Source organism: Babylonia areolata, chromosome 20 (genome assembly GCF_041734735.1).
Source record: "Babylonia areolata isolate BAREFJ2019XMU chromosome 20, ASM4173473v1, whole genome shotgun sequence".
NCBI classification, from domain to species: Eukaryota; Metazoa; Mollusca; class Gastropoda; order Neogastropoda; family Buccinidae; genus Babylonia; species Babylonia areolata.
The window spans coordinates 20,201,313-20,218,812 of NC_134895.1; the positions used below are offsets into that span (position 1 = coordinate 20,201,313).

Consider the following 17,500-nt stretch of genomic DNA (forward strand, 5'->3'; position numbering starts at 1 on the left):
AACTTGACAAGGAAGTCCTCTGTTTTTCATTTCGTTTGTGCGTTCATTTGATAGACAGGATAGGACAGGACGAAAACTGTCTCTGTTTGTCTCTCTCTCTACCTCCTTCCCTCCCTCCCTCCCTCCCTCATTGTCAGTCTCTGTCTCTCTCACTCTCTCTCTCTCACTCTGTGTGTGTGTGTCAATTTCTCTATCTCTCAGTCTCTCAGTCTCTCTCTCTCTCTCTCTCACACACACACACACTCTCTCCCTCACTCTCTCCCTCCCGCCTTCCCTCTCCCTTTCTTCCTCTCTCTCTCTCCCGCCTTCCCTCTCCCTCTCTCCCTCTGTCTCTCCCTCCTTCCCTCTCTCCACCCCCCCCCCCTCTCTCTCTCTCTCTCTCTCTCCTCAATCGGGCAAACATGGAATAACCCTGTCGACACCTGACCTCGTACAAATCCTCATCATGTTATTCGCAGATGATGTTGCCCTAATCTCTAGCACAGTTACAGGTTTTCAACGCCAGCTGAACATCTTGAGGGACACTGCTGACAGACTCAAACTCACAGTCAACTACGATAAATCTGAAATAGTGATATTTCGAAATGGAGGGGCTCGTAGCTGCCAGAGAAAAGTGGTTCTACGGAGGTGTGCAGGTAGAAATCGTAAACGAATATAAATACCTAGGGGTAATTTTTCAACAGGATTAACTTTCTCATGCTGTCTAGGAGCTAAAAGGGGTGTTTTTGGTATTCTAAAATTTCTATGGTCGATTGGAGAGAATAATCCTAAACTATTCTTCAAAATGTTCGATGCCCAGATTCAACGCATTTTGACATACGGCTCCGAAGTTTGGGGCCTAACAGCTAATCACACTGTTATTGAAAAGAGTGCACCTGCTCGACATCAAACGCTTACTGAATGTCAGCATAAAGACACCAAGCGCACTAGTGTACTCTGAAACCGGCAGATACCCATTACACATTCAAACCTTTACAAAATGTATTAGATATTGGTTAAAATTCACCAGGATGGATGAAAATCGTATCCCTAAAAAAATCCTACAAAATACTCTGTGTCCTTCGCTGTAAGGGTAGAAAGAACTGGGTAACGAATGTATGTTATACGTTGAATATCTAGATATGGTTTTGGTTTCGTTTGGGAAAATGAAGGTGTGGAAGATTTAAAAGCCTTTGTATCTATCTTTAAGCAGAGGCTGATTGATTGCCATTTGCAAGATTTAGATTACACACTTTTGTCAAAAGGAATATTTCTGTTATATTCCTCGTTTAGACAACTGCATGACGTTCCAAAATATCTAAATACAGTCAGAAATCCTGTTCTAAGGAAACATTTAACAAGAGTAAGACTTGGTGTGTCCCAGCTGAAACCACATCATTTAACATACTCGAAGAACAGAGAAAATGTTAATTGTCCATTTTGTCCTGGAACAGAAGAATCTGAATTACATTTTATCTTGGTGTGTGAATTGTACATTCAAGAAAAATACTATGTCCGTCCAAACGCGTTCAAAATTAACTTTGCTTCTTTCTGATTCAAGATCAAGTTTACACGCGCGCGCGCGTGTGTGTGTGTGTGTGTGTGTGTGTGTGTGTGTGTGTGTGTGTTTGGCGTGATAGTTGTTCAAAAGTATATTGTTGCCATTGCCAATTTGAAATCGTGTTTTAGACAAATGACTTGATGTTGATGTCCATGCGGTGTATGTGTGTGCGTAGGCGCGCGCGCACGCATTCCAACATATGTTGCTGATTCAAATGTGAATGAAATGATCTGTACTTTCCAGGAATTGCTTAAACCCTCTTTTGAATTTAAGCAAACATGTACGTTTCACGGCGATGACTTGTGTTTCAGACTGCCTGTATAATTGTCCCTGTACTCCCTACCTCCCGATCCCCTAACCCACACCCTCTTGACACGGGCAAATGGCCTAGTCATTAAAATGTCCGAGTTCGAGTTCGAGAGTTCTCTCTCTCTCTCTTACGTTCCCTCTCCCTCCCTCTCTCCCTCTCGTGGCTGTCGGTTTGTGTTTTCGTGTCTTGCGTCCCTGTTTTTTGGGTTTTTTTCCTCTCTGTCTCTCTCTCCTCCTCCATCCCTCCCTCCCTCTCTCTCTCCCTCTCTCTCACCCTCCTTCCCCACTCTCTCTTTCTCCCTCACTCCCTCCCACTCTCTCTGTTCCTCTCTTCCTACCTCCCTCCATCCCTATCTCTCTCCCTCCCTCTCTCTCTGTCCCTCTCTTCCTCCCTCCATCCATCCATATCTCTCTCTCCCTCCCTCTCTCTCACCATCCCTCCCTCTCTCTCCTCTCTCTCTCTCCCTCCTTCCTTCCCTCTCCCTGTCTCTCTGTCTCTTTCTCTGTCTCTCTCCCTCCCCTCTCTCTCTCTCTCTGTGCCTTTCTCCCAGTCTGTTTCTGTCTCTCTCCCTTACCATCTTCTCTCTCTCTCTCTCTCTCTCTCTCTCTTTTACTTTCCTTTCTATATAATTGTCCCCATACTCCCTACTTTCCCACTCCCCGACCCCCAACACACACCCTTGTCACGGGCAAAATGGCCTGGTCATTAAAATGTTCGTGTTCGAGTTCGAGTTTCTCTCTCTCTCACTCTCTTTCTCTCTCTCTTTCTCTCACTCTCTCTTTCTCTCTCTCACTCTTTCTCTTTCTCTCTCTCTCACTCTCTCTCTTTCTCTCTCACTCTGTCTTTCTCTCTTTCTTTCTCTCTCTCTTTCTCTCACTCTCTCTTTCTCTCTCACTCTCTCTCTTTCTCTCTCTCTCTCTCTCTAACTCTCTCTTTCTCTCTCTCTCTATCTCTTTCTCTCTCTCTTTCTCTCTCTCTTTCTCACTCTCTCTTTCTCTCTCTCTCTCTTTCTCTCACTCTCTCTCTTTCTCTCACTCTCTCTCTCTTTCTCTCTCTCTCTCTCTCTTTCTCTCTCTCACTCCCTCTCTCTTTCTGTCTCTCACTCCCTCTCACTCTCTTTCTCTCTCTCTCTCTCTCTTGCTGCCCGTCTCTCAAATAGCCCAATTATGCATCCATGACTTTCTGTGTCTGTGTCTCTCTATGTTTGTGTCTCCGTCTCCGTCTTTGTATATGTCTCTATCTCTCTGTCTGTCTGTCTCTCTGTCACTGTCTGTCTGTCTATCTCTGTCTGTCTCTGTTTCTCTCTCACTCTCTCTCTCTCTGTCTCTCTCACTCTGTCTAACATCCAAGTGCATCTAAGATGTCCATGTTGTTATCTTGTGCGAGTGAGAGATTGAGTGTTAGTATATGCAAGTTTGTATTCAAAGGCGTTTTCATTACGAGCAAATGCTCTAGAATCGTTATCGATGCCCATGTAGTTCAATGGTTGTCCTAATATTTATTTCCCTGTATTAATTCTGTTTGTCCTTGTGAACTCCATTTTTTATGGATCTGTGGTCTGACAATTAAAATATTTCGACTTCGACTTCTCTCACTCTGTCTCTCTCGCACTCTCACTCTCTCTCTCTCTCTCTCTCACTCTCAGACATCCTTTCTCTCTTTTTCACCCCCGCCCCCCCCCTCCCCACACGCCCCTCCGCCCCCCCCCCCCCCACCTTGCTGTATACACACGCGCCTGCATACATACGTTTGTGTATACATGGGTTTTTTTTTTACGTGTGAAAGGGAGAGAGAGGCATACCAGGAGAAGGCGCCAAAAATAAAAGAATAAACATGTCAGTCTAATCCACATTTTTTTTTTTTTTTCGTAAAGTGCCAAGTTAGGAATGTTTCAACAGGAAAAAGAAAATTTTGTAAACAAGCCAGTAGATGTTAAAAACTGAGTCACCTTGACAACACAAAACCCACCACTAACACCAGAAAATATTTTTTTTCTTAAAGTGTCTATTCCATGTCAGGTATGTTTCAACAAGAAAAAGAAAGAAAGACAGAAAGAAAGAAAATGTAAACAAGCTAGTGGCTTGTTACAAACTGGGTCACCTTGACAACACAAAACCCACCACTAACACCAGAAAATATTTTTTTTCTTAAAGTGTCTATTCCATGTCAGGTATGTTTCAACAAGAAAAAGAAAGAAAGACAGAAAGAAAGAAAATGTAAACAAGCTAGTGGCTTGTTACAAACTGGGTCACCTTGACAACACAAAACCCACCACTAACACCAGAAAATATTTTTTTCTTAAAGTGTCTATTCCATGTTAGGTATGTTTCAACAAGAAAAAGAAAGAAAGACAGAAAGAAAGAAAATGTAAACAAGCTAGTGGCTTGTTACAAACTGGGTCACCTTGACAACACAAAACTCACCACTAACACCAGAAAATATTTTTTCTTAAAGTGTCTGTTCCATGTTAGGTATGTTTCAACAAGAAAAAGAAAGAAAGACAGAAAGAAAGAAAATGTAAACAAGCTAGTGGCTTGCTAACACCAGAAAATATTTTTTCTTAAAGTGTCTGTTCTATGTTAGGTATGTTTCAACAAGAAAAAAGAAAGAAAGAAAGAAAGAAAAAAGGATTTTGTAAACAAGCCAGTGAGTGGTGCAAATAAATTGGGTCACCTTGACAACACAAATCCCACAACTAACACCAGAATTTTTTTTTTTCTTAAAGTGTCTATTCCATGTTAGGTATGTTTCAACAAGAAAAAAGAAAGAAAGAAAGAAAGAAAAAAGGATTTTGTAAACAAGCCAGTGAGTGGTGCAAATAAATTGGGTCACCTTGACAACACAAATCCCACCACTAACACCAGAAAATATTTTTTTCTTAAAGTGTCTGTTCCATGTTAGGTATGTTTCAACAAGAAAAAAGAAAGAAAGAAAGAAAGAAAGAAAGAAAGAAAAAAGTGTCTGTTCCATGTTAGGTGTGTTTCAAGAAGAAGAAATAAAGAAAGAAATGAAAAGAAAAGAAGAAGAAAAATGTAAGCAAGCCAGTGGGTGTTACAAACTGGGTCACCTTGACAACACAAAACCCACCACTAACACCAGAAAATATTTTTTTCTTAAAGTGTCTGTTCCATGTTAGGTATGTTTCAACAAGAAAAAAAGAAAGAAAATAAAAAGAAGATTTTGTAAACAAGCCAGTGAGTGGTGCAAATGAATTGGGTCACACTGACAACACAAATCCGACCACTAACACCAGAAATTATTTTTCATGTTAGGAATGTTTCAACAAGAGAGAATGAAAAAGACTGTGTGAACAAATTAATTGGGTCACACTGACAAGTCAAAATCCCCACCACTAACTATAACACCAGTGGCTATATAAACAAGGGACAGTGACGGAAACTTAAAAATTCAAAGACTAGGACGATGGAAGATCGTGTTAGGAATGTTTGAACAAGAGAGAAAGAAAAAGACTGTGAAAACAAATTAACTGGTCACACTGCCAGCTCAAAAACCCCGCCACTAACACCGGTGGGTATATAAACAAGGGATTATGACGAAAACTTAAAAAATTCAAAGACTAGGACGATGGAAGATCGTGTCAGGAATGTTTGAACAAGAGAGAAAGAAAAAGACTGTGAAAACAAATTAGCTGGTCACACTGCCAGCTCAAAAATCCCGCCACTAACTAACACCAGTGGGTATATAAACAAGGGATTATGACGAAAACTTAAAAATTCAAAGACTAGGACGATGGAAGATCGTGTTAGGAATGTTTGAACAAGAGAGAAAGAAAAAGACTGTGAAAACAAATTAACTGGTCACACTGCCAGCTCAAAAATCCCGCCACTAACTAACACCAGTGGGTATATAAACAAGGGATTATGACGAAAACTTAAAAATTCAAAGACTAGGACGATGGAAGATCGTGTTAGGAATGTTTGAACAAGAGAGAAAGAAAAAGACTGTGAAAACAAATTAACTGGTCACACTGCCAACTCAAAAACCCCGCCACTAACTAACACCAGTGGGTATATAAACAAGGGACAGTGACGGAAACTTAAAAATTCAAAGACTAGGACGATGGAAGATCGTGTTAGGAATGTTTGAACAAGAGAGAAAGAAAAAGACTGTGAAAACAAATTAACTGGTCACACTGCCAGCTCAAAAATCCCGCCACTAACTAACACCAGTGGGTATATAAACAAGGGATTATGACGAAAACTTAAAAATTCAAAGACTAGGACGATGGAAGATCGTGTTAGGAATGTTTGAACAAGAGAGAAAGAAAAAGACTGTGAAAACAAATTAACTGGTCACACTGCCAGCTCAAAAACCCCGCCACTAACACCGGTGGGTATATAAACAAGGGATTATGACGAAAACTTAAAAAATTCAAAGACTAGGACGATGGAAGATCGTGACATTAAATGCACAGCCATGTCTGCACTTAGGAGCCAACCCAACAAAGTCATTTGTAAATCACAAGCAAGCGCAGTGAAAGAAGAAGAAGAAGAAGAAAAAAAGAGAGCATAATATGTGTTGTGCGGTCTTCAACTACAGGAAGTGAGGTGCGAAGGGCAATGCAGCGTTTTGCATTATTCATTACACTCTCTGTCTCTGTCTGTCTGTCTGTCTCTCTTTCATTTCAATTGTCTTTCTTTCTTTCTGTCTGCCTGTCTGTCTCTCTCTCTCTCTCCTTGTCTCTTCCTCTTCCTTCTTCTCTTGTTTCTGTTCTAAGTATTAATAATTAATTGTGTATGTACTTATATTGTTCGTCCTTTTCCTGGGACAAAACTGAAATGTATTCATGCAATGTCATGCTTTTGTATTGAGTGTTTGTAATGTTTTCCCTTTTCATGAGGGCAGGATGAAAACAAGCCATTTATGCTTATTCCTTTATTTTCCCTCGATAAAAAAGATTCGTTCGTTCGTTCGCTCTCTCTCTCTCTCTCTCTCTCTCTCTCTCTCTCTCTCTCTCTCTCTCTCTCTCTCTTTCTCTCTGTGTGTGTGTGTGTGTGTGTGAATATTATGCACACGTGTGTACAAGTTGATATACTCATGAAACAAAATTTGTGATCATAACTTGCGTTGTTAACACGCAGGAAACTATCCTTCTGTTGTGAATACATGACTTTGTAACCACCCTCACTGACACGGGTCTGAGGTCTATTCTTTAAACAATTCAGAGTTCAGAATTCTGTCTGTCTCTGTCTCTGTCTCTGTCTGTCTCTCCGTGTCTCCTTCCCTCTCAGTGAAGGCCAGTAGAGTCACACGTGGGTGACAGGAAATACGCAAAACCAAACGGAGGCGAGGTCGCTCCTTGAGGTAATCCATTTCGCTCTTTTTGTCACTCCTGAATAGTAGACATATTAATCATCAAGATGTGGGGGGTAGGGGGGGGGGAGATTTATGTCTTGTTTTCCTGTCTGTCTCTCGGGCGTACATATTAAAAAAAAGAAGAAGAAGAAAACAACACAAACTGAAATAAAACAAAGAGATAAACAAGTAACCGAAAACTCTCTCTTTCTCTCTCTCTCTCTCTCGCTCGCTCGCACGCTCTAGGTCTCTTCCTCTTTATTATCAAATATCTCTCTCTCTCTCTCTCTCTCTCTCTCTCTCTCTCTATATATATATATATATATATATATATATATATATATATATATATATATAAGGATAATATGTAATGGTAAAACGTGTCATAAATGGTCCAAGAAAACAAGTTATAAGGGTATCAAATTTTCGGCTTTACAGCACTGCTCACGTCATGGCACTGATGCAGTATCAGTATCAGTATCGGTATCAGTAGCTCAAGGAGGCGTCACTGCGTTCAGTCAGCAGTGATGAAGTTTTCATCTTAGGCGACGTCCACATTAAGCCCAGCCAGTTGCTGACAGCCAGTTGCCGTCAGCCTGACACAGCATCAAACACACTTCATTCAGACACACAACCAGTTGCCGTCAGCCTGACACAGCATCAAACACACTTCATTCAGACACACAACCAGTTGCCGTCAGCCTGACACAGCATCAAACACACTTCATTCAGACACAACCAGTTGCCGTCAGCCTGACACAGCATCAAACACACTTCATTCAGACACACAACCAGTTGCCGTCAGCCTGACACAGCATCAAACACACTTCATTCAGACACACAACCAGTTGCCGTCAGCCTGACACAGCATCAAACACACTTCATTCATACACACAACCAGTTGCCGTCAGCCTGACACAGCTTCAAACACACTCCATTCAGACACACAACCAGTTGCCGTCAGCCTGACACAGCATCAAACACACTTCATTCAGACTCACAACCAGTTGCCGTCAGCCTGACACAGCTTCAAACACACTTCATTCATACACACAACCAGTTGCCGTCACCCTGACACAGCATCAAACACACTTCATTCAGACACAACCAGTTGCCGTCAGCCTGACACAGCATCAAACACACTTCAGTCAGACACAACCAGTTGCCGTCAGCCTGACACAGCATCAAACACACTTCATTCAGACACAACCAGTTGCCGTCAGCCTGACACAGCATCAAACACACTTCATTCAGACACAGCCAGTTGCTGTCATTGAGCTGCGGCGCTCCCCATACGAAAGAAACAAGTTATCATTATTATGATTGGGTTTTTTTTTAGTTTTTTTTTTTTCACGTTCATTATTCATTGGAGAGTTCCGTACCTTGGACCAGCCACCCATCTCATCTGTCTACACAAGACAAATTTGTAAAAAATTTAAAAGCTGGAGACGGCTGGTGGCCAGCGTGAAAACCTATTACCGGCATCCATATCTGAAAAGCGGAAGATGACATGCGTACAATTAATATTCTGGCCCGGTAGCTGTCAACGGCTGGCTGGGATCAGTGTGAACGTAGCCTTACACCTCTCTCGCCCTCTCTATCAAGTGACCATTTAGCATATTAATGAGGGGATCTTTGACTTGGGGGAATAATTATTTACTCTTGTCTGGAATAAGAGACATTTGCTGTGCTGTGCAGTTGTTCACTGTTTTGTGAGGATGAGGGGGCAGTTCACATAGTTCATAATCCTAGACGCATAGATAACAAGTCTTTCCTTCATCTGACAAGGAAATGGTCTCACTTTTGAATATTATGACAGGACATGTGTCTCAGGAGGAGGAGGAGGAGGGATTTTGTTTAATGTCCCGTCACACATATCGGTGATTGAAGACATTTTTGTTAAAGTTATTTATGAATACATTTCAGTATTATCGGTTAGAAGGGGTGGGAGATGTGAATGAATGGAGGTTGGGGGAAACTGGGCAAATGAGGGTGAAATGAGGGTGAAATTTGAAAAAAAAAAGTCTCAGTTTTTTTTGTTTTGTGTTTGCGTGTGTGTGTGTGTGTGTGTGTGTGTGTGTGTGTGTTGTGTTGTGTTGTGTTGTGTTGTGTTGTGTGTGTGTGTGTTGTGGTACACTCTGTGTTTGTCTGTCTCTGTCTCTCTGTGTCTCTTTCTGTCTCTCTCTGTCTCTCTGTCTCTTTCTGTGTCTCTGTCTCTCTGTCTCTCTGTCTGTGTCTGTGTCTGTCTCTGTCTCTCTCAGTCTCTCTGTCTGTCTGTCTGTCTGTCTGTCTCTCTCTCTCTCTCTCTCTCTCTCTCTCTCTCTCTCTCTCTCTCTCTCTCTTCGTGGAGTCCCTGTGGCACTCCCTTCCTTTGCACATACAAACGGGCAGCTCTCTGCCTATTTTCAAATCAAGTCTGCAGAAATATCTTCACCCCTTCCAACAGTAAATAACTGATCTTTGAATTACTGCAGGCAGTAATAAAGAGGTCAGTTCTGTCTCATTTATTGTATCAGTTGTTCTTCTTCTTCTACTTTTTCTTGTGCTTTCTAATTTCATCTTGTTTTGTTTTGCTTCTTTTGTCCTTTTTATTTCTTCTTTTCTTCGTTTCGTTCTATTGTATATGTATACATAAATGTATTTATTTCGTTCTATCATAATCGTGACAAAAGTCTAAGTAATATTTGTGATGGTGGTAGTCACTGCAGTATGTTGCACTTGCCACACGCAGACTTCAGAGGCAGTAACAATACTGTACCTTTTAAACACCCGGATGTTTCTGGAACTCGTATACAGATGACATCTCTCTCTGTGTGTGTCTCTCTGTGACACACTTTCCTATCCATCTGTCAGTCTTAATGTGTGTGTGTGTGTGTGTGTTCGTGTGTGTGTGTGTGCGCGCGCGTATGTGTGTATATGTGTGCGCGCTCGCGTGCGCGCGTGTGTGTATGCATGTGTGTGCGTGTGTGTGTGTGTTGGGGGGGGGAGGGAGGGGTTGTTTACTTCATTATGTATGTCCTTTTGCATGAATACCTTTTCCCTTCATTTATGTGTGTGCTGTTTGTAATAAATGTAGATTAGCAAGGACAGGATGGAAGAATAGGCTATGCCTAAAATCTTAATCCTTGAATAAAAACGTTTTCAGTTCTGAGTTCTCTCTCTCTCTCTCTCTCTCTCTCTCTCTCTCTCTCTCTCTCTCTCTCTCTCTCTCAAGAGTAGATCAGTGATTCATTCGATCGGTTTCATCAAAAAGACACGGGACATGTTTATGATAATACACACGCCAACTGATTGAGCGGTTTAGATTCGTGCAAACTAAACCGTGCGAACAACGTGTTAATGTCCTAGAACCAAACCCCCCTTTCCCCCTCCTCCCAAAACCACCACCACCACCACCCACCACTCTATTTCATCCATTACCACCATCACGCCTTCTTAATAATAATAATAATAATAATAATAATGATAATGATAATAATAATAATGGATACTTATATTACACACTATCCAGAAATCTGCTCTAGGTGCTTTACAAAAACGCTTTTGTTAACATAAAACATTACATCAATGTTATATACACACACCAAAATGTGACTACACACACACACACACACACACACACACACACACGCACGCACGCACGCACGCACGCACGCACACACTGCACACATACATTTTAACATACATGTGTATCTAACAGCTACCCTAACACATACGTACACATAGGCAGGCACAAACTTACACAAACACACGCACACACAATACACATTCATATACATGCATGTAGTTATGTACACATACATAATTATGTATACACACATAGTCAAGCACAGCTAACGCAAAGGAAGTGGACCTGCCACAATTGAACTTATTGCTGAGGGAAACGGTGAGTTTTGAGACGAGATTTAAAAGATGCGAGGGAATCAGAATGACGGAGGTTATCAGGGAGCTTGTTGCACGTCTCTGGCGATTGAAAAAGAGAACGATTTCTCTTGAAGAAATGTTGTCTCTGTCTGTCTTTCTCCCTCACTGACTGTGTCTTTCTTTCTGTATCAGTCTCTTACACTACCTCTGACTCTCTCTCTCTCTGTCTCTCTCTCTCTGTGTCCCTGTCTCTGTCTCTCTCTCTCCGCGAAGAAAGAGAATTGTGAAAAGCAATCTTCTTAGATATTTTGTATTGTGTCTTTTTTTTTTAACAGTTAATTTAATTTCCCTTTCTGGCGAGGACAGCTTACAGAATTGGCCATCTGGATTTCACAATGTAACGAACACTAATTTGTGAATAAAAACGAGGATTGTATCTCGCAGTGTCTTATTTCTGTCTGTCTGTCTGTCTTTCCTTCTTCTTTCTCTCTCTCTCTCTCTCTCTCTCTCTCGCTCTCGCTCTCTCCCTCCCTCCCTCTCTCTCTCTCTCCCTCCCTCCCTCCCTCCTCCTCTCTCTCTTCCCCTCTCTCTCTCTCCCTCTCTCTGTCCCCCCCTCTCTCTCTTTCCCTCCCTCTCTCCCTCCCTCTCTCTCCCTCCCTCCTCCCTCTCTCTCTCTCCCTCCCTCTCTCTCCCTTTCTCTCTCCCTCCCTCTCTCTCCCTCCCTCTCTCTCTCTCTCTCTCTCCACCTCTCTCTCCCTCTCTCTCTCCCTCCCTCTCTCTCTCTCCACCTCTCTCCCTCCCTCTCCCTCTCTCTCTCTCTCTCTCTCTTTCGTGTATGTGTGCCTTTCAGAAAAACAAAGAGTGAGAGAGAGAGAGAATCACAAGAGAGAAATTATAAAGAGAACGATCAGAGAGAGAGACAGAGACAGAGAGAATGATTATGATAACAATAAGAAAGAGATAGAGAGTGAAGCTACAGACAGACAGACAGACTGAGAGAAGGGGAGAATGTGCGTGTCAGTGCTTCTGTTACGTGTTCTCAGTCAATTTCGCCCCTCTCCGATATATATCTCTTGTTTTCCATAATTTATACCCTCACAGTCTCAGGCCACCGACTCCACTGAAATCCACAAACTGCCCCGTTTTAGACAACGGCATCAGTCAGTTTCATTCCGTTTGTCTTCAGGGACTGTGTTAGCTGGAAATGACAGACAGACACCTAACCCCCCGCCCTCCCCCCCCCTCCCACACACACACACACTGCATGGACAAAGAGCGAAAGACAGACAGACACATCGAAAGTAAAAACAGACAGGCAGACACAGACACAGACACACACACAGACACACACACACACACACACACACACAGACGGGGGGAAGAGGGGGGTGTGGAGAGGGGGGGGGGGGCAGGATCTACAGGTCTCGTTTCACAAGCCACCCGTGCGGGACATGTGATAAAACGGCTGTCGTGTTATCCGTTATTGCTTTGGTCTCTTTCTCTTTGTCTGTCTAAGTGTGTGTGTGTGTGTGTGTGTGTGTGTGTGTGTGTGTGTGTTTTTCCTTTTTTTTCTCTTTCTTATCCGTCTGTGTGTGAGAGGTTATGTGTGTGTGTGTGTGTGTGTGTGTGTGTGTGTGTGTGTGTGTGTGTGTGTGTGTGTGAATACATCTGTCTGTCTGTGTGTCTGTCTCTATCAGTCTCTCTCTCTCACTATCTTTCTCTCTGAGAGCAACAGGTTCATGGAAGGGTGTATGGGGGGATAGTTTTATCAGTTCTGACAAACAGGACGAGAGAGAGAGAGAGAGAGAGAGAGAGACCCAGTTCAGTTATGGATGAGAACCACCCCCTCTCCCCCTCCCTCTCCTCCTGCCTCCCCGGGTCCCCCGTGCCCTCACCCCCCCACCCCCCCTCACACCCCTCCCCAAGTTTTGGCCCTCCTCCGGGACCTAGCTGTGGTGGTGGTTTCCGTTTATTTTCGTTTAGGGTGGATGGTCTCTCTGTATGCCCCATCCCAAACCCCAGCACTCTCTCTCTCCCTCTTTCCCTCTCTGTCTGTGTCTCTCTCCCTATGTGTCTCTCTCTCTCTGTCTTCTCCCCTTCCCACTCCCTCTCTTTCTTTCTTTGGGTTTCTCTCTCTCTCTCCCTCCCTCTCTGTCTGTGTCTCTCTCTGTCTCTTCGTCCGTCCCCACTCCCTCTCTTTCTTTCTTTGGTTTTCTTTCTCTCTCTCCCTCTTTCCTTTCGTGTTGCCTCCTCTCTCCCTCTCTTTCTCCTCTCCCCCTCCCCTCTCTCTCTCTCTCCTGTCTCTCTCCCCCACTCCCTCTCTCTCTCTCTCTCGTTTTGTTGTGTAGGCACCCTTCTGTATTCAAACTTGAGTTGCTCATGACCTGTGTGAATGGATATGTTGTTAAACAATTTGCCATTTATTTGTATAATGCATTTCAGATTCAGTCTTTCAGTTGTACGTAGCATATGTAGTTGTAATTCTTCTTCTTTTTTTTTATATAATTTTTATATTTGTCGCATCGATGGACTGTTGTTTTCACACCTCCACTTCATGAGGGGCCATGGCCTATAAAAAAATAAAACCATTTGTTCGTTCGTTCGTTCGTTCGTTCGTCATGTATTCATGTCGACTTCTATGTCTGCGTCTCTCTCTGTCTGCGTCTCTCTCTCTGTCTCTAGCTTTATTTCTCTGTCTGTCTGTCTGTCTGTCTCTCTGTCTCTCTCTTTCTCTCTTTTTATATAATTATTCTTATTTAAACTTGGACTGCACAAAGAAGTCCTGATTTTCATTTTGTTTGTGCGTGTTTTCTCTCCCTCTCTCACCATTTCTCTCTCTCTCTCTATCTATCTATCTATCTATCACACACACACACACACACACACACAGGGCTCGTGCAATGACTAATCTCTAAAACACACACGCTGTTAAAATAAAGAAAAAAAGCCACCACCTTCGCCCCCCAAACAACACACCTACCCACCCACAACAACAAGAAAAAAAAAAGAAAAAAAGGAACACCAACAAAAAGTCATACGGACAAAACCACTCAAACATTGCACAATCTACGAATAAAAACAACACCACAACAATAATATCAGAACAGTAACATAAAACAATGAAAAATTACGACACATGATTTTTTGTGGCGGTGGTAAATACAAGCAGCAGTTATGTCATTGGCGTTATCAAAAAACAAACAAAAACAAACAAACAAAAAACAAAACAAAAACAAAAAACAACAACAAAACAACCCCCCCCCAAAAAAAAAAAAAAAACAACAACAACAACAACAAACAAACAAAAAAAACGTCATGGAAGGCAATATGGGTATTGATCAGGTGAGACCCCAGGGAACAGAAATCAGTTATACACAGAGAGGGAGAACCCTCGATTGACCTAGACCACCAGGTGCTGTCTCTGTTTCCTCCGGGCCTGTGTGGTGCGAATAAATTGGATAAAGGATTGTCTTTCTTTTTATTTTCGGTGTTTTTTTGTTGTGGTTTTTCTTTTTTTTTTCGTTTGGGTCTCTGTATATGTGTGTGGTGGTGGTGGTAGTGGTGCGTGTGTGTTGTGTGTGTGTGTGTGTGTGTGTGTGTGTGTGTGTGTGTGTGTGTGTGTGTGTGCGCGCGCGTTACCATACCGATGGTGTTGTTTCTTTATTGGCTGTTATTTTTGTTGGAGTTTTTGTCCGTTTCCGGATCTGTGTATCTGGGTTTCTCTGTCTTCCCCTCCTGTCTGTCTGCCTGTGTCACTGTGTGTCTCTGTCTGTCTGTCTCTCTGTTTGTCTCTGTTTGCCTGCCTATCTGTCTGTATGTCTGTCTCTCTGTTTGTCTCTATCTGCCTGCCAATCTGTCAGTCTGTCTCTCAGTATGAAGTTCTGTGTGCGTATGCGTACATTAGTGCTTGCTTCCCCCACCCATTCCCCCCCCCCTCCCAGCCCCCATTCTCTCAAACCCGCCTCTGTCTGTCTGTCTGTCTCTTTCTCTTTCCCTCTCTCCCTCCTATTTTCTTCTCTCTCTCTCTCTCTCTCTCTCTCTCTCTCTCTCTCTCTCGTGTCACTTGTGTTCACACACAGACACAAACACAGACACACACACTCTCTCTCCCTCTCCCTATCTCTCTTGTGTCACTTGTGTTCACACACAGACACTACCCCCTCTCTCTCTCCCCCACCCTCTCTCTCTCCCTCTCTCTATCTCTCTTGTGTCACTTGTGTTCACACACAGACACCCCCCCCGCCCCCCCCCCCTTTCTCTCTCTCTCCCCTCTCTCTTGTGTCACTTGTGTTCACGCACAGACACCCCCCCCCCCCCCTTTCTCTCTCTCTCCCCTCTCTCTTGTGTCACTTGTGTTCACGCACAGACACAGACACACACAGACACTATCTCCCCCCCCCCTCTCTCTCTCCCTCTCTCTCTCTCTCTCACCCCTCTCAACCCCTAACACCACCTTTCCACTCACTGTGCATCCACTCTTACCATTTTTTTTTTTACCCTACTTTTAGCACTGTGCCTTCCTTAGTTCTTGGCGCATGTTCTCGAAAAGTGAGTGGTATGACTTAGGTATCCAATGCCACCAAAACACAACCATGATCTGTCCACAGAAGATACGAAAAAGCTTCTCTTTTTTTTCCGGATGTGACGATAAACCCAGATGACCTTGCATTCGTGCCTGCGTGCATTCAGACGTGACACTTCGTCGCCAGTTGCGCACGAAACGGAATACCACACACAGCAAAAACTCGTTAAACATGTGGTTAAGAGGAGTGAGTGATATGTGGCACTGAAATATACCATGGTGTACATGAAAAAAAAAAAAACACCTAAAAAAACGTGCATGCGAAAATTTGGAAAGTCATCCGGATACGAACGCAAATGCAGCAGGAATAAAGCATAATGCATAATATATATCAAAGTGCATGTGTACATGGTTGAACGTGCGCGCAGGCATACATACACACATAGACACACAGACAGACAGACACACTCACATACACACGCAGAGATACAGACACACAAGCAGACACACACACACACACACACACACACACACACACACACACACAACGATGCAATGTATCAACGCTCTCCTGAACCGAAACCAAGGTTTACACATCACACATGAATATGCGCGTAAGAATGAAAACAAGACAGAATACACACACACACACACAAAGAGCAGAAAGAAAATGAGGGTGGCACTCTGCTGTGATGTCTCAGTTTTCTTTTTTCTGTGTCGGAAGTTCACACGATAGAAATCAACTCGTGTTGCTTGCAGCCCAGTCGTCACATGATAGAAGACAGTGTCTTAATATGTTACGACACGACACGACATAACCTTTTTTTTTCTTTTTTTTTATATTATAATTATTATTTATTTATTTATTTGTGTAAGCTTATCTATTATTTATTCACCTTTTTTTTTTTCTTTTTTTTCCCTCAAGGCCTGACTAAGCGCGTTGGGTTACGCTGCTGGTCAGGCATCTGCTTGGCAGATGTGGTGTAGCGTATATGGATTTGTCCGAACGCAGTGACGCCTCCTTGAGCTACTGAAACTGAAACTGCGGCTGTGTGTGTGTGTGTGTGTGTGTGTGTGTGTGCTCGTGTGTGTGTGTGTACTTGTGTCCGTGTATGTTCGCATGTGGTTACAATTGATATACAACCGTCACATATATTTTAAGAAAACAAACTCACAATTGACAGAAATAACCCCCCCTTTCTTTGTCACACAAACGAAATAATTATAATTGTTTTGTTAGTATTTTTTGTTTGTTTGTTTATTTCAGATACCCCAGGACGTGAAGAGAAACTTTGACTGCAGTGGAGAAAAGTGAATGATTCGTTCAAACGCGGCTCGGCACGACACTACCCTACCATACACGACACAAGACTACCGGCCAACAACCATGCGGAGTTGAGTGAGACAACAGCCTCAGTTTGTCAGACTACAAGACGTGCGATGCGATACTGAACTGATGACGATGATTATTGCCTGTTGTTGGTGTTACGAGTCTCATGACGTCAGCTGTTTACGCATTCATACCCGAAACGAGTTCTGACTTAGTTTGCGATTACGAGTGTCACAAGCCGTGGAGAACTTTCAATGTTGAGGGTATCATGACCTCTCCAAGGTGTTACGAGTATCGTGATGTCAGCTGTTGGCATTGTCATGCGTAAACGTGTCCTTTGCCTGTTGTTGGTAGTGGTGAGTCGAGTATTGTGATGTCAGCTGTTAACACTGTCAATGCGTAAACGTGTCCTTTGCCTGTTGTTGGTGGTGGGGATTCGAGTATGATGATGTCTTCTGTTTTAACGCTTTCATTCCTGAGTGTGTCCCCGACGACAACCGGAGTGTAAAGTACTTAACAACAAGACAACACGACATGGAGAGGAACGTCTTCGGCTTACGATGTTGTGGCAGACAGTGGCTCTCTGTGATCATAGGAACGAGTCTTTTGATTTGAGAG

At 43.1% G+C, this 17,500-nt stretch overlaps 1 protein-coding gene across 1 annotated transcript in view; it reads left to right on the forward strand.

The window, feature by feature from the left end:
- LOC143294556 (uncharacterized) overlaps positions 1-17,500 on the forward strand; it is a 172,978-nt gene that overhangs the window by 34,638 nt on the left and 120,840 nt on the right. Inside the window, exon 2 of the mRNA XM_076605930.1 lies at positions 16,820-17,500. This exon is cut by the window's right edge and continues 2,005 nt beyond it. The gene's annotated coding sequence lies outside the window, so the exon portion shown is untranslated. The remainder of the gene's footprint in view (positions 1-16,819) is intronic.